The 19,673-nt window shown below is 43.6% G+C and overlaps 1 protein-coding gene across 1 annotated transcript in view; it reads left to right on the top strand.

The window, feature by feature from the left end:
- The window catches only part of MYPN (myopalladin), a 133,122-nt gene that overhangs the window by 2,793 nt on the left and 110,656 nt on the right, over positions 1-19,673 (top strand). Inside the window, exons 2-3 of the mRNA XM_039546939.1 lie at positions 3,184-3,300; positions 10,626-10,778. The gene's annotated coding sequence lies outside the window, so the exon portion shown is untranslated. The remainder of the gene's footprint in view (positions 1-3,183; positions 3,301-10,625; positions 10,779-19,673) is intronic.

Genomic DNA, 19,673 nt, shown 5'->3' with positions numbered 1-19,673 from the left:
ACCTTCTGATTCTGTGAACATTGGATCTTCCTGCTGCAAGAACTAGTAATGCTGGTATCTTAATGTCAGTGAGAAAGCTGTTTAGGAAAAGACTGTAGCTGCTATAGTTAAGGCTCAGAGACTAGAAAGTATGTTTTGTTTGTAACTATGTGTCCTTTTCTCTTGCTTAATATCATTTAAATCTATGTTCTTTATTAATAAACTTATTCTTAATTTCACAATAAACTATCTCAGTGCTGTTATATTGAATTAAAGTGTGAGTCTCATAGACTCATAGACTTTAAGGTCAGAAGGGACCATTATGATAATCTAGTCTGACCTCCTGCACAATGCAGGCCACAGAATCCCACCCATCCACTTCTATAACAAACCCCTAGCCTATGTCTGAGTTATCGAAGTCCCCAAATTGCGGTTTGAAGACCTCAAGCTGCAGAGAATCCTCCAGAAAGTGACCTGTGCCCCATGCTGCAGAGGAAGGCGAAAAACCTCCAGGGCCTCTGCCAATCTGCCCTGGAGGAAAATTCCTTCCCGACCCCAAATATGGCAATCAGTTAAACCCTGAGCATGTGGGCAAGACTCACCAGCCAGCACCCAGGAAAGAATTCTCTGTAGTAACTCAGATCCCAACCCATCTAACATCCCATCACAGACCACTGGGCATACTTACCTGCTGATAATCAAAGATCAATTGCCAAATTAATTGCCAAAATTAGGCTATCCCATCATACCATCCCCTCCATAAACTTATCAAGCTTAGTCTTAAAGCCAGATATGTCTTTTGCCCCCACTACTCCCCTTGGAAGGCTGTTCCAGAACTTCACTCTAATGGTTAAAAACCTTCATCTAATTTCAAGTCTAAACTTCCTAGTGTCCAGTTTATATCCATTTGTTCTTGTGTCCACATTGTTACTAAGCTTAAATAATTCCTCTCCCTCCCTAATATTAATCCCTCTGATATATTTATAAAGAGCAATCATATCCCCCCTCAACCTTCTTTTGGTTAGGCTAAACAAGCCAAGCTCTTTCAGTCTCCTTTCATGAGACAGGTTTTCCATTTCTCGGATCATCCTAGTAGCCCGTCTCTGAACCTGTTCCAGTTTGAATTCATCCTTCTTAAACATGGGAGACCAGAACTGCACACAGTATTCCAGATGAGGTCTCACCAGTGTCTTGTATAACGGTACTAACACCTCCTTATCTTTGCTGGAAATACCTCGCCTGATGCATCCTAAAACCGCATAAGCTTTTTTTACGGCCATATCACATTGGCAGCTCATAGTCATCCTATGATCAACCAATACTCCGAGGTCCTTCTCCTCCTCTGTTACTTCCAACTGATGCGTCCCCAATTTATAACTAAAATTCTTGTCATTAATCCCTAAAAGCATGGTCCTCAACTACACCAACAGGCTGTCTCTTTGGAGGCGACAAACTTAATAATTTCTGTGAGTGTCCAGTCAGAGGGATGTCTCTGGGGAACTGGGGTTCATTAAGTGTTATCTGCAAGGCAAGGTTAAAATTGGCAGAGTCTCAAGGAGTTTGCTGACAAGGCCCACAGGACTGGTGTGGCAGGGAGTGACACACAGCTGAAGCCTCAGCAAAGATCACTTCTGCTGAGGCAGGGAGGTAACAATGGCTTATGGTTCTGGGTACCCTGAGGAGAGTAGCACAACACAGTTGCACCAGTTTCATGAAACTGGTTCAATATCACATCTTTAGTTAAACCAGTGCAACTGTGTGTGTGAACAAGGCCTGAGAGACTTCTTGGGACATGAAAATCTGACTGGAGAACAGGCACACCTTCCTGGGATACTGAAAAGACAGTTGACGTTCTAAAATGTCAGGCTTTAGTTTTCAGCCTGTGTGATCAATATCACAATTAACTAAACCGAGAGGCTGTTTAACTACACTTTAAGCAATGTTTGCCTAGTTATGTTTATATTCTGGTTAACCTTTATTTTGTGATGTTATCTATACTGGCTATATACACTGTTGGTGAGCATAAGCAGTGTTAGGAGCCCTGGAGAAGAAACCTGAGCTCTGAACACAAAGAAGTCTGTCAGGAAAGAAAATGTTCCAAGCACCAGCTCATGGGGAAAGGGATAGCAATCTCTTCCCCATAAGGTTCTGTGAAAAAGATGACTGTGGTCAGTATGAGCACAAGGAGATCCTAAAGACCTAAGGGATGTGAGGCTAGATTACAGGGAATCTGATGACGGGAAAAAATACTGGAGCTGATTTGAGCCAACAAAGATTGGGCTTGGCCTTCAGTTTGCGGAATGAGATGTAGAGAAGGTGGACTGGATATCAGTGAACCCCTTTGATTCTGCGGAATTTCCCCAACAGGCAAGAACTGATTTATAGATCTGCTGTCTGAGTAATTGGTAGAAGGTCTATGGTACTGAAAGCACATGTATCTATCTGTAAGCACTGAGGAAATCAAGAGAGTTTATCTCTTCTGACTCTAAATAGCATCATACTGAACGAAGTTCACCCCTCACTTATATTATTACAACCCTCTTGACTTCAATACATTTGCCCTGATGTAAATGAGAAGAAAGTTTGACTCGTTGGCCCTTTTGGAATTATCCATGTTTTTGTGTGTATTGTTTTTGTTCCTTTGTTTGTAAATACCAATTTACATAAATCTATTTTATGTTATATCATACCTAGTGAATATATTACTTGTAATTAAAAGTATAAAGTAGGGCATATAGTCTAATTTGACCACCGTAGGGACACACAATCAAAAACGTGCAGGAGGGATCCAGGTGACACATTTTGTCATTATGAGATAACAGAAGTGTGTGTTGATGGAATCATAGTTATTCAGGAAAGCCTATCAGACAATACTTATTATGAACTCACCCAGTACTTGTAGTATGTATCAATGGTAGGGAAGATGAGGAATAAATGCTCAAAAATTGTCTGGATTTGGCAGATGTGCTATGTTAGCCAGTCACAATGCAATTAACCAACTCACAAAATGCATTCCATGGAAATATTCTGTATTCTGTTTTTGAGTCAATTGACTGCAAAGAGATATAAAAACCTACCATGAATACAAATACTGCTACTATAATTGTACGTTATTATGTTGTCATATTTCCAAATCAGCAATCATAAATTAATCCTAATAAAAATAAATTCTCAAGGACTGGATCACACTCTCTATTTCCACAGGTAGAGGGACTCAGCTCTAATGCATCTCCCCTCAGGTGCAGAAGTGGGAAGAGACTCAGCTTTATGCATTTTCTCCTTTCTTGTGACCTACGGAAGCCTCTCCACAGAGCTATAAAGGTAGGGAGAAGGTCAGGCCAAGAATGCAGAAATGGAAGTAGAAGGTAAAAATAGCAGGAGGTAGCGTGTAAGCTCTGGGCTTCCATGGATCTCTAGGGAGCTCTAGGATCTGGAGACAGCCATAGATTTAGGAGGCTCAGTCCACAGTCAGTTGCATAAGGGCAGAATTATACCCTGTTAATGGGACTACTTAGAGAAAATTCTGCAAGTGGAAATGGACAGAGATTTTTTATACCTAAATTGTTTTTTCTCACATTTAAGGGACAATTTGGCCTCCAGTTAATCATATAGTTTTGAGCTTGCAATCTTAGTTTGAGAGTTCTAAAAACAATCATCTGTTATACTAAATATATATATATCAACTGCATTTTCAGTGGCAGCAACAAAATGTTCAGGAGATATATTGTTACTGAGCATAAATACTCCCTATTTTTGTAGGATTTGCTTGGTAAATTACATGGAACTGATGGTCTCTTCCACTTGTGTGGGCAGATGGAAGCAAAACCCACTGCAACTGAGATTAGGGGTATAGAATGGGGGAACAGTGTCTGTAACGCAAATTTTCTTTCCCAGAAGTCAGAAAAATCTCTCCTCAGCAGGTCTGTGTTTCAGGGTTCTGTGAGTAAGGCCAGCATATAGGTACTCTTTACAGCAGTCTTTCTCAAACTATTGAGGAAGACTCCACCGGTGGGATTTGACACTTTTGTTTTGCTTTTCTACATAAAGTCTAAAAAAATAAGAAAACAGAAAATATAAATTGGTGTATGGTCTTTTCTCTTCAATATTCTTGTTCTAGCCCAAACTAAAATCTCCCTCATACATCCAGCCAGGCAGGGACTCAGCCCGATTTCTCTAGCAGTGAGGGTTCCTCTGGTTTTAGTATTGAGGGTTAAAACTAAAAAGATGCAGTTCATTTATAAAGAAAATTATACATTTACAAATTTGATTAAAACCAAAATGATTTAGCACTTTCAGGGTAACAATGTCTCATTTTAAAGAAAGTGTGACTGATTCACATTTACCGTTCTCATTATCCTAAAACTAGTAGTGTTTACTTAGATTAAATATATATATTTTGTCTATTCATCATGTTTTCATTCTCTGTATTGCTGGTTTTAGTCATGTTTTTTTTGCTTCAGTACAATATATGAGAGCACCAGGATATTAAATGTAAAGAATCACAATGTGAAGTAGATTTTAAATATTAACACTCACATGTAATATGTCCTCCAACCAGTGTGTGGAGATGTATACATGTATTTGAAGATAAAGGATCATATTATTACAGTTGGTACAATTCCTGCAAGAAAAAAAATTTCCCTATAATTTGCTTAAATGTGCTGTGGAAGGAGGAGTTGGGTATGAAAATACATTAATTTATCCCAAAAATGTCACATCTCTTTTGCAATACATGTAGTTGTTCATTAAACAGAAATTATAATTTAATGCTGGGATATCTCACAATTTCCATGTAATGTGCCACCAGGAAATAAGTAATGAGTAAGTAGTGATTTGGGTGTAGATTTAAACAAAATCAAAATCAAAACAATATTTTGAGTTTGTTTCACTGGTTATCTTGGGAGATTTTCCTTTCTTGGCCCTTATAGTTCAACACTTCTTGCTCAATGGCAATTTTGCCTGAGTAATAAGCAGTTGGATTCAAATGCCTTTCAAAGGCATTCTTCCACAACCTCTTTGTCTCAAATTTCACTTTTGCAAGCAGAGATTAAAAGCCCTAAGAGCCTTTGCTGGAAGACAAGTAGCATCATACTCTCTTTTCTTCAGGTTTTGTGGAAGCCCATTTGTTGGGCTGGGATCCATAGGTTGCCTACCCCTGCTCTAGGATGACTGGGCCAAAACTATTGTTTACTCCACAAAGAGGTCAAATTCACCTCCCCTCACAGGAGCAATCTGGTGGAAATTGCTGTGGGAATCTCTCAGAATTTTCTGTCCTTTGTGTTAGTTTTCTTCTATAGAGAACAACTGGGGCCTCTAGATCTGTTTAACCAGCTCTGAATGACATATAATCAGGCATTTTCATTTTTGTATATATGTTGTTAAAGGGAATTTGAGGCTATTTATGAATAAACCATGTCTGCATTTGAAGGCTTATGTCTACTTATTTTAGTTCTTGCAAAAGAAAAATGTTTTGGAAAACCGTGGCAAGAGAACCTGAAAATACAGCTGGGTGAAATTTTGGGGATGAAACTTTTTTTCAGTGAAAAATGGAGAGTCAGCAACATCAAAATGTTTCGCATCTTTGTGTCAGATAGGGGCAAATATTCTATTTTGACATTTTCAAAATAAAACATTTTGATTTTTTTTTATTCAAAACAACTTTTGAAATTGAAACAAAATGTTTTGTTTAACCTGAAACAAAATATTTTGGACTTTTTCAATTCACTGAAAAATTTTAAAATGTTATTTTGGGTCAACCCAAAATGATCTTTATATATATTTTTACGTTATTATATATTATTTTAGAATTGCCAGCAAACTGAAAAAAAGACGGTTACTCACCGTTGTAACTGTTGTTCTTCAAGATGTGTTGCTCCTATCCATTCCAGTTAGGTGTGTGCGCGCCGCGTGCATGTTCGTCGGAAGATTTTTACTCTAGCAACACTCGGTGGGTCGGCTGGGCGGCCCCTGGAGTGGTGCCGCTATGGCGCAGGATATATACCCCTGCCGACCCATCCGCCCCTCAGTTCCTTCTTGCTGGCTACTCCGACAGTGGGGAAGGAGGGCGGGTCTGGAATGGATAGGAGCAACACATCTCGAAGAACAACAGTTACAATGGTGAGTAACCGTCTTTTCTTCTTCGAGTGATTGCTCCTATGCATTCCAGTTAGGTGATTCCCAAGCCTTACGTAGGCGGTGGGGTTGGAGTTAGATGTTGCAGAATGCAAAACTGCTGAGCCAAAGGCTGCATCAGCTCTGGACTCTTGGACCAATGAGGCAAAGGTGTGGACCGAGGACCAGGTAGTTGCACGACACAACCCCTGAAAGGGTATGTGAACCAGGAAGGCAGCAGAGAAGCCTAAGCCCTGGTAGAATGTGCAGTAAGGTGGTTCTATGGAACGTGGGCCAAAACACAGGAGTGCGGATGCACAACGACATTGAAGATGAAATCCTCTAGGAGGAGACAGGTATGCCCTTCATCCGGTATGCCGGTACGACGAAGGTTTGGGGGCGTTACGAAAGGGCTTTGTCCGCTCGATATAGATTGCGGACACCCTATGGACGTCTAGGGAGGGCAATTGTTGCTCTCCTTGCGATGAGTGTGGCTTCGGAAAGAAGACCGGAAGGAAGATATCCTGGTTGATATGAGAGGCCGACACCACCTTAGTGGGGAAGGTCGGACGTGGTAACAACTGCCCTTGTCCTTGAGGAACACAGTATACCGTGGGTCCATCGTGAGAGCCTGAAGCTTGGAGACTCGTCTGGCCGATAGAAAGGCTACAAGGAAAACTGTCTTGCAGGACAGGTGTCAGCGAGCATGTTGTCAGTGGCTCGAATGGGGCAATCATAAAATTGGTTAGAACCAGGTTGAAGACCCAGGTTTTGGCAGGGGCCAACTGGGGGGGTATAACGCTCCAAACCCTTGAGGAACGTATAAACCACAAGGTGTAAGAATACGGAGTGGCCACTCTCCGCTGGGTGGAAGGGAGAGATGGCTGCCAAGTGTACCCTTAAGGAGGACCGCGCCCGGTGCTGCTGTTTGAGAGACCAGAGGTAGACCAAGACGGAATGGATCGGGACCTCGGCGGGAGAAACATTGTGCGTTACATAGCAGCAGGAGAAACGCTTCCACTTTGCCAGATACGTTAACCGAGTGGAAGATTTCCTACCACCCAGGAGAATCCTGTAGAACCGAGGCAGAACAATGTAACTCGGATCGGTTCAGCCACGCAGCAGCCATGCTGTGAGGTGCAGGGATTACAAGTCTGGGTGGTGAAGCTTACCGTGATCCCGCGTATGGGGTCTGGGCAAAGAGGCAGGGAAATAGGGTTGGCTACCGACAGGGGTAGCAACCTGGTGTACCAGTGCTGCCTGGGCCACGCTGGAGCGATCATGATCAGGTGTGCTCTGTCCCTGCGGAGTTTCAGCAGGACCCTGTGAACCAGCCGGAACGGTGGAAAAACGTACAGCCGATGACTCATCCATGGCATCAGAAAACACCTCCAAGATCGAGCCTGGGGAGAGGCCTTGGAATAAAGAGAACTTCTCTCTCTTTTCGTTCTCGCGAGAGCGAAGGGGGCTATGCGGGGAAAGTCCCACTTCCGAAAACGGAATGAATAATGTCCGGAGGGAACGACCACTTGTGAGACAGGAAGGATCTGCTGAGGCGATCCGGCAGCTGAAACGCCTGGTATACAAGGCAGACTGCTCTCAGTTCTCAGACATCGACGTGCAAGGCCAGCTCTTGAGCCGACCGAAGGCCGTGAGTGCGAAACTGACCCAGGTGAGTACCCAGCCGAGAGATGCGGTGTCTGTCACGAGGGACCCCTAGGGGTGAATGGAACAGCATCCCTGGATACACCAGGGAGGGTGCTGACTCCCGGTCGAGGGAGCCTAGGATGCTCAGGGGGAACGAGACGAACATGAGCATGCTATCTCTGCCCGGGTGGTACACCAAGGTGAGCCACGATTGAAGTGGATGGAAGCGAAGCCTGGCATGTTTGGAAACAAACGTGCAGACAGCCATGTGACTCAGGAAACCTAGGCAAGTGCGAGCCAAAGTTGTCGGGAAGGTCCGTAGACCTTGTACAATTGTTACCATCGCCTGAAACCGAGGCTGAGGTAAACAGGCTCTGGCAAGACTGGAGTCCAGGATGGCCCCAATGAATTCTATTCCCTGTGTGGGAATCAGAGTGGATTATTCTATTGATCATCAGGCCTAGACACAGGAATAGGTCCGTGTCGATGCCCACATGACTGGTAACTTGGGCCCGGTGGTCCCTCGAATGAGCCAATCGTCTAGATACGGAGAACGTGTATCCGACGGTGGCGAAGAGAGGCAGCGACTACAGCCCTGCACTTTGAATACATTTGGGCTGTATAGAGGCCAACCGGGAGGGCCGTATACTGGAAACGACGGTAGGCCCCAAACCGGGGGTACCTTCTGTGTGGAAGAGAAATGGTGACGTGAAAATACGCGCCCTTCATATCGAGGGCGGCATTCCAGTCTTCAGGACATCGTGAACTTGTTGGGGTCCCGCAGGTCTAGGAAAGGTCTGAGACCTCCCTTCGCCTAGGGGATTAGGTTTCGTCCTTAGATACCTCCTGTATAGCTCCGATGAAGAGGAGCGTCCGCACCTCTTGCAAGAGGAATCGCTCGTGAGAGGGGTCCCTAAGAGGGACGAGGATGGGTAGGCTTTTGTCCCATTGTGGTTAGAAGGACCGCAATTCATTCCCGCAGACGTTCTCGGTCCCGTCACCGATGGAGGTCCTGATGCCGCAATCCTCAACTATAAACATCTGAACTATATACTTAACGAGAGAAACTACGAGTAGCTAGGGAAGTGGAGGTCGGCTAAGCCGCGTTCCACTGTTCCAATGACCGACACGGGCGGTAAGAAGGAACTGAGGGGCGGATGGGTCGGCAGGGGTATATATCCTGCGCCATAGCGGCGCCACTCCAGGGGGCGCCCAGCCGACCCACCGAGTGTTGCTAGGGTAAAAATCTTCCGACGAACGTGCACGCGGCGCACACACACCTAACTGGAATGCATAGGAGCAATCACTCGAAGAAGAATCAGTTATTTGCACAGCTCTAGTACTGAGCACCAGTAGTTCCCATTAAAGTCAATGGGAACTGCAGGTGATCAGCACCTCTGAACAGCAGGCAAATTATTTTGGTACTTAAATATGGATTTAAGTGCCTAACTTTAGACACCCAAGTTTGAACATTTCAGATTTAACCATTACATCTATAGTGCTTTACATCTCCAAAGCAGGTTGTAAACTTGTAATTATTCTCCGCCATATCCCAGTGAAGAAGGTAAGTGGTTCACCATGCTACTGGTATGCATAGTCTTTGATTTCCATCCAGCACAGGGGCCAATATAATTAAGTGCAATGAAGGATCTACCTCAAAGAAAATGTAGAAATAACAGTAATCACACAAACCCAAACACCCTTGTCCTGTCCTGCCCCTTCCCTGAGGCCATGCTACCAGCCCCGCTCCTTCTCAGAGGCTCAGCCATGCTCACTCCATCCCACCTCCCTCTGTCACTTGCTCTCCCCAACCCTCACTCACTTTCACTGGGCTGGGACAGGGGGTTGGCGTGCAGGAGGAGGTGTGGGCTCTGGGCTGGGGCTGAGGGGTTCTGAGTGTGGGAGGGACTCCGGGCTGAGCCTGGAGCAGAGGGTTGGGATGCATGAGGGGGTTCAGGGTGCAGGCTCTGGGAGGGAGTTTGGGTACAGGAGGAGGCTCAGGGCTGGGGCAGGAGGTTGGAGTACAGGAAGGGGTGCAGGGTGCTGGCTCCAGGAGTGAGCTCAGGGCTCAGGCAGCGGGTTGGGGTGCAGGAGGGCACGCGGGCTCTGGGAGGGGATGTGGGGTGCAGGAGGGGATGTGGGGTGCAGGAGGGGTCTCAGGGCTGGGGCTGGGGATTGGGGTGCAGGAGGAGGTTCAGGGCTGGGGCAGGGGGCTGGGGTGCAGGAGGGGTTCAGGGTGCAGACTCCGGCCATGTGCTGCTTACCCTGTTCCCGGCCAATGGGAGCTGCAGGGGCAGTGCCTGCAGGCGAGAACAGCACGCGGAGACCCCCCTGGCTCTCCACCCAGCAGCTGCTGCCAGACATGCCGGCCGCTTCCGGGAGTGGCGCGGAGCCAGGACAGGCAGGGAGCCTGCCTTAGCCCCACTGCACCGGCTGGACTGTTATCAGCCGATCTCTTTGGTTGCAGGAGGGTTGGAAACCCTATTGTGATCAACTGGTCCGCAATCTACTGGCTGGTGACCACTGCCCTATTGTATGAATGTTTCAATTATATTAAGGAGCAATAGGCTAAGTGCTAAAGAAACACCAGAAAATTTCCATACAATAGGTTTTGACCCAAGTCTTTGTATCCAGAGTGTCTTAAGTGATGGATAATAGGACATCAATCCAAGTGTAAATAAAATGTTCTCTTGATTACTTCTTTAAGGATGAAATACTGATCTTTAATGCTCTAAGTACATTGCTCTAGAAATACTATATCAGCAACTGAATCATTTCTGTCCTACAGAGACTAATTTGAGAACACAAATCTTAGCTTATAAAATAGCAGCTCCAAGTAGTGCCAGATGCTGCTGATTCTGACATGACACCATGTCTTTCCATGGCAGGATGATGAAGCGCCCTAAAATTAGCCTTCTTACTACTTTGTAAAAAGCAAGCAGGGAGGCAGCAGCCTGCACTAAGACAAGCAAAGAGGCACAGGACAGGAAGGACACTGTACCGAGGCTCGCTCACACACAGGCAGGTCACATCACGTCATGGTGAGTAGAGTTGGCTTTTTGATACATTTCTGTGCTGGATTGTTTTAGTGTAATTAATTATCCCAAAATGTTCTAGGGAGGAGCTAGGTTATCTCATTGTGAAAGCAGAAGGAAAGGTCTGAATGTGTTCTTCCAGGGATTGGGGCAAGGAGGAGGGAGAGTCTCACTGAAAAGCAAAAGGGATGGATTTCTTCTCTCAGGGGGTGGGGCTGAACTGCAAGAGTTAACAGACTGGAGTGCTGCACTGGATGAGACAGGACTGGAGATGATGGGAAGTAAATAATGTTTGTGTGGAAACTGGAGATATTGGGATGACACCCCTTGTCTCCCACACCCCAGGCTGAAAGTGGGAAAGTATGTATCTGGTGAGTGGGGGGCAGCAACACAGAGCGGCAGAGAGAGAATTGAAATAGATAGTGGGGTTGCTGCACCAGGAAGAGGCTTGGAGTGGGGAGCATCTGACCAGTGGGAGCAGCCCTGGACCTGCAAGTGGGGAAGAAAATCCATGAGGTAATGTTTGACTACAAGAGGGCAGGATGGACATAGAGTGACATGGGTGCTGGACTGGTTGATGGTAAAAAAAGGGAAGCACAGAGTGTGAAGGTTCAAGGTAGTTCTAGGAGCTGGGGATCTCAGCCCCTAGTTAACTGTAATAGCTTCAGACAACCTTCTGCCCAGGTGGTTATTGGACATGCTAATTCATTCCTCTATTCCTGTAATAGTAGGCAGGGAGAGAAAAGGCAGAAAGAAAATATGTACCGGTAAGTAGGAGGAACAAAATATTTAAATTCAGTCCCATTGGTTTTGCCTGTAGTTAACTCTCAAAAAGATGGGATGTCTGCCAACAAGGAATCTATCTATCTAGTCTTCTGTTCACTCTGATTAGTGCAGGATTGATGGTCAATAAAGTTTCCCACCTTTCATGATTTAATTAAGGACAAGGCCCCCGACTGTGCATGCATCACTCAAACTTAGTAGGAACTATTTTGGTGCAATTGGCATTCCTCGAATATAGAATCATAGATATGTATTGCCAGAAGGGATCTTGAGATGTCATCTAGTCCAACCCCTATGCTGAGGCAGGACCAAATATACCTAGACCATCCCTGACAGGATTGTCTAGCCTGTTCTTAAACGCCTCCAGTGACGGGGACTGCACAATCTCCCTTGGAAACTTAAATCTCCCTTAGTATAGATTACACCCATTACTTTTTGTCCTATCTTCAGTGAACATGGAGAACAATTGATTACCATCTTCTTTATAACCATGGCCGGCTCCAGGCACCAGCCCAGCAAGCAGGTGCTTGGGGCAGCCAAGGGGAAGGGACGGCACATTGGGTTCTTCAGTGGCAATTCAGCGGCAGGTCCCTTGGTCCCTCTCGGAGGGAAGGACCTGCCGTTGAATTGCCGCCGAAGAAGAAAGTGGCGCGGTGGAGCTGCTGCCAATCACGGCTTTTTTTTTTCCTCGCTGCTTGGGGCAGCCAAAATCCTGGAGCCGGCCCTGTGTATAACAGCTCTTCATATAGTTGAAGACTGTTATCAGGTCCGCCCTCAGTTATCTTTCCCAAAATTGTTTCAGCTGATTCCTTAAGTATCCTAGGGTGAATTTCATCAGGTCTTGTCAAAATGAATACATCTAACTTATCTCAATATTCTTTAAGTTGTTTTTTCCCTATTCTGGCTTGTGTTCCTTCCCCCTTATTGTTAATATTAATTATGTTAAGCATCTGATCACAATTAACCATGTTAGTGACAACTGAAGCAAAATAGGCATTGGACACCTCAGCCTTCATGGTGTTGTCCGTTATTAGCTCTCTTTTTCTGCTAAGTAGTGGACCTTCACTTTGTCTTTCTCTTGCTCCTAATGTACTTATAGAACTTCTTTAATTCCCTTTTATGTCCCTTGCTAGGTGGAACTCATTTGTGCTATTCGTTTGTACTCATCTTTAGCTATTTGTCCATATTTCATAGGATTCCTTTTTGATTTTCAGGTAATTAAAGAGCTCCTGATGCAGTCATATTGGTCTCTTGCTATTCTTCCTATCTTTCCTTTGCACTGGAATAGCTTGCTGTTGTGCCTTTAATACTGTCTCCTTGACAAACTGGCAACTTTCCTGAATTCCTTTTCCCTTAGGTTTGCTCCCCATGGGCACTTACCTACCAGTTCTCTGAGTTTCTCCTTTTTGACATCCTATATCCTTATTCTACTGCTCTCACTCCTTCATTTCCTTAGAATCATGACATCTTTCATTTCACTACCACTTTCACCCACATTGCCTTACACCTTCAGATTCACAACCAATTCCTCTATTAGTAGGGTGACCAGATAGCAACTGTGAAAAAACGGGATGGGGGTGGGGAGTAATAGGTACCCCTATAAGAAAAAGTCCCAAAAAACAGGACTGTCCCTATAAAAACGAGACATCTGGTCACCCATTAGTCAGAATCAAATCTAAAATGGCTGCTTCCCTGGTTATTTCCTCCACCTTCTGAAATGAAAAGTTGTTCCCAATACATACCAATAACGTACTGAATATTTTGGGTTTAGACATATTGCTTTTCTAACAGGTGTCTGGGTAACTAAAGCCCCCCAATACTACCAGGTCTTGTGTTTTGTATATTTCTGTTTTATTCTATAAATGCCTCATCCACCTCCTCTTCTTGATTTAATGGTCTATAGTAGACTCCTACAATGATGTCACCCCTTTTATCTTCACCCAGATACTTTCAACTGGTTTGCCTCTCACCTTCTTCTGGACCTTAGAAACAGCATATAAATTCTTGATGTTCAATTCAACACTCCTCCCTTTTTTTCCTGCCTCTCCTTCCTGAACAAGCTATACCCCTCTGTAGTGATATTGCAGTCATAAGATTCATCTTACTGTGTCTTGGTGATACAATTAAGTCTTGATATAGCTATGTATTAAGACTTCCAGTTCTTCCTGTTCATTCCCCATAGTTCTTGCATTTGGGTGTAGACATCTAAGATGTTGAGCAGATTCCCCCACTGTATTCCATTTTGTTGTTCCTATGACCCTATTGGTGGAAAATGGACTGAAAGGGAATTATCAAGGAGGTAGTATGGCTGTGCTGTTTGCATCTGGTCTAAACACAGGAGATTTCCCACTCCAGAAATGAACTGAATGCAGTGTGTTCGTGTTGGATGAGAGTCCTGGAATTAAAAGGGGAATAGAACGATTTTTGGCTTACAGATCATGTGGAGTACCAAAGTCTACATGTGAGCAGATGGGAGTTCCTGACTCCTGTTTGAACTTTTACTAGAAATGTCCTTCTTTTTCTGTGATTAAAATCTCAACCTTACCACTGTACTGATGTATTTTTTGCATAATTTACTTTGATTTAGGGGGAAATTTTGAAGTTGTGCGATAAATCCAACCAGAACCAAAGGGAAAAATTTGTAGAAGATAGAATCACAACTGCCATCTATGTCACTGGAGGTCTCCCATCTAAATATTCACCAAGTTTAACCTTAGGAGATTGGAATGGATGCAAGCTAGTGATCTTTTTTTCCCTGTTCATTGAAACAAGAATTATGCTAGAGGGGTGACAATTTTTGTTGTTGATTTTTCACATCAAATTCAGGTGATTTGTGGCTTCCTACTTTTTATTTTTCTGGAAAAAATTGACAATGTTTCTTTCAAAATGTGAAAATACAAAAAGCCACGTTAATTCAAAATTTCACATTTGCAGAAATACAAGTCAAAGCAATTCTATATATTACTTTCAAGCAGCAGCAGTGGAGCAGTTACTTTGGCAAACCCCCATCATCTGTACTTGGTGTCTTCTTATTTGATGGGGAAGAAAGTATCAGTGGCTTACTCCAATCTCCACCGACGAGCTGCCAAGGATGATTACTGATCCCTAATCCAGAATTCCCTCTCCCCCGCCACACACACTTTGCAGCACAGACAACACAGAGCTGCTACCTGCTTCTTGACAGGGATCTAGGGCAGAGACACAAGCCTTTGTAAGCACGTTTTTAAGGGAAATCCTAGGACCCTAGAGATACAAGAGACACTATATTTCTGACAGTCTCAGAGGAAACCCACAAAATGCAGCCTCTCCCCACTGTGAAACTGAGTCATAATAGTTTCTGCTCTCCCTCCTGAACACTTGTGGTAGGCACAGCCAATCAATATACCAGAAGAAATACTATACAGTAACTCCTCACTTAATGTCCTCCCGCTTAAAGTTGTTTCAAAGTTACATCGCTGCTCAATTAGGGAACATGCTCATTTAAAGTTGTGCAATGCTCCCTCATAACGTCGTTTGGCTGCCTGCTCTGTCTACTGCTTGTAAGATTCTGTGGAAGAGCAGCGACTTTACAAGGGAGCAGTGTACAAGTTCCTCTTCTTCGCCTCTTCCCCCTCCCTCCCATCACTTCCCCTGTTTGGCGGCGCTTAGGACTTTCTGGGAGGGAGAGAGAGGAGCGGGGAAGTGCTGCATCTCCACTCTGCCCCCTCCCTCCCAGAAAATCCTAAGCACCGCTAAACAGCAGTTTGGCGGTGCTTAGGACTTCGGGGGTGAAGGAGCGGGGATGCGGCATACTCTGGAGAGGAAGTGGAGTGGGGGTGGGAAGAGGTGGGCCTGGAGTGGAGCAGGGACAGGAAGAGGCAGACCTGGAGTATTCCCAGCAAAGTCGGCACGTGTTCTTCTCCAGGGAAGCTGCTGCTGCTACTGCAAAGGTGCTTCCCTTGCGTCCTTGCCTGCAGCAGGCTGTGCCTGTGTGGAGTAAGCCGGGGCACTTCCCAAGCACAGTACAGTACAGTACTGTACAGTATATAATGCCTTTTGTCTGCCCCCCAAAAATTTCCTTGGAACCTAACCCCCCACATTTACATGAAATCTTATGGGAAAATTGGATTTAACATCGTTTCATTTAAAGTTGCATTTTTCAGGAACATAACTACAACGTTAAGTGAGGAGTTACTGTACAACCAATTTCAGCTTAAAACTCAACATTCTAAATACTCCACAAAAAATGTTCCACAAAAAATGCTTAGATAGCCACTCAGACTTGCAAAAAATGGTGTCCCAAACTGACAATAATTTTCATAAATGTGAACATTTCCATACAGAAAATACTATATGATGATGAAATCAGGATAAACTCAAAAGTCAGACAAGACTGCTTCTCAGATGTAAACAAACCAAATTTATTTTTGGTATAACTCCACAGTTTTAAGTACGTGAGCTGAAACCAAGGGCTATTTGGCCCTTTTTGTAATAATAAATATTTTTGTAATAAATAATATTAGGAATTAGACTTCCTGAAAAATAGTCATTTTATGACCTTTATAAACCCAGTTGGCCTCCTGGTGGAGTTCGTAAATGGGCCTTTAAATAGTCAGTTCATGACCATTATAAACCTAGTTGGCTTCTCCAATGAGTTTATAATAGCCAGGAGCATTGAAATGGTCTGTTTATAACTATAATAATCTCCATTGGCTTCTGTGCAGCATTTATAATAGATGTGAACCTAGAAATAGCCTGTTTATAACCATTATAAACTCTGTCAACATATCTAATGAGTTAATATTAGCTATGATCTCTGAATACAAGGTTCTTAAGAGTTATAATGTCTGCATATTTACACATCAAGTTTATGATAACCATTAACTTTTTAAAACATATTGCCTAAGATTTAGGTAGAATTTTTAATTACAATGGACCAAATCTTGCAGTCTTCCCTAATGTAGTCCTCACTATTCCGTTGACTTCACTATGAGCTTTGACTGAGTAAGGACATCCGTATTTAACCCAATAATTCTAAAATACATTATAATGATGATATTAAGTTTTTTGATGATTTCTTCCAACTCCTCCTCAAAACAAACTCCCCCTTCTCAGCCCCCTCAAAACAAATTAAAAGAAAAATCACTTGACAAATAAAGAATTCAAAATTTGTATTAAAAATAAGGACATACATCTACATAGTTTAGGTTCTTTAGGTTAAGATTAGAAATTTAAGGAAGTTAGTAGATAAAGTGTTGTTATTGTAAAGTTTGTAGCCATATCTCACTTAAACATCAAAGGAGCATTATAGTTTGAAAGACACACTAAACAATAGAAACTCTGAAGATTCAACCATAATATTTAATTCTATACCCATAACTGCACAGTAATCAACATAAAAAGGGGAAAATCTGAGGGTATGTCTACACTACAGAGGCACAGCTTCACTACTGCAGCTGTGCTGCTGTAACACCATAGTGTAAATGCTTCCTACATTGACAGAAGGGGTTTTTCCATTGATGAAGTTAATCCACCTCTCCAAAAGGTGGTAGCTAGGTTGACGGAAGAATTCTTCTGTCAACCTAGCTACATTTACAGTGTGGGGGATAAGTCAACCTAACTATGTCATTGTGACCGTAAGAGCATCCCAGTCCCAGAGGGCAAGGGGCTCTCTTGTATCAGGTAATGAGTTTCAGCTGGCCTGACCAATTCAGTGTACCCGAACTCACTATGATCATAATCTATATCTAAAAAGGTGTCATGTAATGTGTCATTGGAAAACTAACAACTCACTGATCATTAATATTGCTGTGTGATATATGTATACACTATGTGTAGCAGGGTGCTGGTGCAAAGGCATCTAATTAGCCCCTGCTCAGCCAGCCCCAATCAGGGGAAATAGATTGGGGCTGGGAAGAAGTCTGGTGCCTGGCCTTTAGAACTGGCTGCACCTGCAGGCCTGAGGGTTCAAGGGCTATAAAGGCTGGCTGGCGGCCAGAAGGGGGAATGGCCAGGGGAAGGTCAGTCTCCAGGCTGAGGGCAGACACTGTGTAGGAGAGGAGATTGTCAGGCCTGCAAGCTCTGTATATAGCATATCACTGGTGGTGGGAGAACATGTGTAAATAAAGCCACAGGTGCTGCAGAACTAGAAGCCTCTCTGAGCTTTATTGGGGCTGCCAGTGGGCCCCAGGAAGAGGGGTGAGCAGAAGACCTGTTACAGTATGTATTAAGAGTTATAGATATATGCTTGAATTATAAATAAAGTGTGTTTATACCAGGCATGTCAGGGGGGGAGTTAGTAAATAGGTCTGACCTAATAAGCGTGAGAGAAGACAGCTTAGAGGAACTTTATCTGGGCTATAAAGACAGAGGATCTGAACCTCAAGCAATAAGCAATTGAATCAAATGATTGTATACTATAAAAGTGTATCCAGTGAGGTGTTTTGTGAAAGTCTCTGACACACTGGTGCTTAATATCCCTGTGAATTGTATGTATTAACATGATATAAGGAATTATGGATATTCATTAACATTATGCTTCAGTCTGTGACCAAAGGGAGAAAAAGGTCTCTACAAGATAGGAGGTAATGTTACATTTATCTGTCGCCAATAAAATTAAGCAAGTTGTGACCAGGAAAAAAAATGGAAGCCACATTTACATTCAAATTAGCGGGGGGATCGGAAGACCACAGAAAGGGAAGAACAGCAGGAGGCTATCCTGCATCTTGAATAAAGGTCACTGAACTTTGAGAGAGATAAGCAGAGACAAAACTATTTTGGCATCCATCATTAGACTGACACAAAGAGCCAGAGCTATTCACGCTAAGAAAGATGGGGCCCTTCAACTAAGAGGGGGTTTGAGTATCTAGAAACAGAATATAGGTGAGAAACATGCTGAGGCAAAGATCTTTCACCTAGGAAGACAAGGGAAGTCAGCACCTTGTACTTCTGTGGAAGGTCCTGCCTGAGGGAAAGTCAGCCATGGCTGGAAAGAAGAATGACTGGTGAGAGAAACCATCTTGAAGACAGCCTGTACCTTGCTAGATTTAAGTTTTAGCCTTATAGATGTGTTTTCACACATCTGCTTGTAATCATCTCTGCTTTCATTTCTTTTTCTTGGCATCACTTAACCTATGTCCTATTGTTAATTATCTGGTTTTGTAAACCAACTTAGTGCTGAGTTTGAAGGAAAGGGTGTATTTACCCCAGTTAAGTTAAAAAGCTGTAATGTACTTTAGTCTCTTTAAAGAAGCAAACAAACATTATTTCTCTGCAGGCTCCAGGAGAGGGTTGGGCAGATGGTTTTGTGAAAATTTGGGACTGGGACTGTGTTGGGGTCACCCTGAAAATCGTAACCATGGCTGGTGGAAGCCAGGGTGGAGCTGTTGTGCTGTAGGCAGGCTGCTGGAGTCAGAGCTGCTATTCTGGGGATCTACAGCACACAGGTGCTCAGGGTATGACCTGCACATCAACTGGGTGCTGGTGAGCCTCAGCAGCAGGACACTTGAGGCACCCAGTGTCACAGGGGAGGTAGTGACATAACTCCTCACGTCTCTGGATTATACCCTGAAATGTGACAGTTGCACAGTGAAAGATCAAAATTAATGCTCTCCACCCATAGGAAAGATTTTTCATGTATCCTATATATGTGTGACAAAGACAGTGATCAAGATTTTAAAAAATGGGTATCTAAAACTAAGCTCTTTTAATCCATATTCAGACTCATAAATGCATGTGGCCTTAAATCACCACTGATAAACTAATTAGATGTCCACAATGACTTACCTAAATAGATGGTTTTTTTCCTTGTATATTTTGGGGTCTGGAGTCTTCTAATGGTCTTCCTCTTTTAAGCAAACAGACAGAAGACATTTAAAAAATGCATTACAGGCATGCCAGGCAATAAGAAAATTAATTTTATAACTAGTATGACTGCACAAGGATTTAGTATATGTCACTGATGAACTAATTGGTCTAAAGTTAATTTGTAAATTGCATAGTTTGTCAGATCAGGCTATATTTTAAATTCTATAATCTATCTTTTGACCCTTTGCATTGGGTGAGTTGGTAGCTTATATTTGTCGACTAAATGGCTCAGGAGACTGAACTGTATATACCAAGCAACTGTGTTAAATCTAG

This window comes from Mauremys reevesii, linkage group 7 (genome assembly GCF_016161935.1).
Source record: "Mauremys reevesii isolate NIE-2019 linkage group 7, ASM1616193v1, whole genome shotgun sequence".
Taxonomy (NCBI): domain Eukaryota; kingdom Metazoa; phylum Chordata; order Testudines; family Geoemydidae; genus Mauremys; species Mauremys reevesii.
Note: the sequence above shows the minus strand (reverse complement) of the source record. Positions and strands in the feature narration are given on the sequence as shown.